This window comes from Schistocerca gregaria, chromosome 9 (genome assembly GCF_023897955.1).
Source record: "Schistocerca gregaria isolate iqSchGreg1 chromosome 9, iqSchGreg1.2, whole genome shotgun sequence".
Taxonomy (NCBI): Eukaryota; Metazoa; Arthropoda; class Insecta; order Orthoptera; family Acrididae; genus Schistocerca; species Schistocerca gregaria.
Genome location: NC_064928.1, coordinates 262652933 through 262653973, shown reverse-complemented (window position 1 = coordinate 262653973; position 1041 = coordinate 262652933). Strand labels below are relative to the sequence as shown.

Genomic DNA, 1041 nt, shown 5'->3' with positions numbered 1-1041 from the left:
TCGGCCGGTCTATCATGTATTCTAGAAGAGCTGCACGGTCGTCAGTGGCGCCTGTTCTTTCTAGAACAGTTACTATCTTCATATCTATGGTTAAACGTCACCCAGCCATTGACCTTCGTCTGTGCGAATGCGCACAGGCTACCGGAACTCTTACGGGAATCGTCACCTTAGTGTGAGCCAGTAATGAGTGGATGGACAAATACCTGTTAAGTACATTACGTAATCGGATTGTGGGCGGTTCGGGGTGTGAGTCTCACGGGAAGCGTGCGAGGGATAAATTCCTGCAGTCCTGCTGTTCATTTGTGCCCTCGATAGCTCAGATGGATTGAGCGTCTGCCTTGTAAGCAGGAGATCCTGGGTTCGAGTCCCAGTAGCGGCACACTTTTCAGCTGTCCCCATCGAAGTATATCAACAACACCTGTCGGCAGCTGAGGGTTTCAATTAATTATCAGTTGTGTAGGTGATTCGATGAACCCTTTGCCAGGCACTTAAATGTGTTTTGCAGGGTATCCATATAGATGTAGATGATAACTCGTCCCGTGTCGCACGTGCTCAAAAGGATTCATACTGCAGAATGCATGCAAACATACTCACCGAAAATACGGACGAATATCAAGTGCAGGCTGCCGAGTGCTGCATATCCAGCTTAGACAGATCGGCTTTTCCTGCCAAGAAGAACAGGAAGTTGCTGTCTAGGAACAATCAGAGGTAGAGGAAGGGCTGATAAATACTCCTTGAATTGCAGACTAAACGTAAATAACGAAAATACATTTTTGGTAAAAATTGGTCAAAACATAATCGTTTGCCCTCCGTATTGGATTAGCTGTTTTGAATATTGAAAATCTGACTTCAGATTCGTTTTCAGCGACATTAAGAATATATGTGTAACACTCAGTTCATACAAATCGAAGTAATAATATAACTAAATGTTTTCCCTAAACTTTGAACACTTTTTTTTTTTCGAGTAACGATTTTCTCTGAACGGCATGCAGCATAAATTAAAAGTGGTTCGATCTCTTAACTTCTACCTCTGACCCCTAA

The 1041-nt window shown here is 43.4% G+C and overlaps 1 non-coding gene across 1 annotated transcript; it reads left to right on the top strand.

The window, feature by feature from the left end:
- The first annotated feature begins 304 nt into the window (after window positions 1–304).
- On the top strand, window positions 305–379 carry Trnat-ugu (transfer RNA threonine (anticodon UGU)). The gene has a single exon. It is a non-coding gene; the product is annotated as a tRNA-Thr (tRNA).
- The last annotated feature ends 662 nt before the right edge of the window (window positions 380–1041 follow it).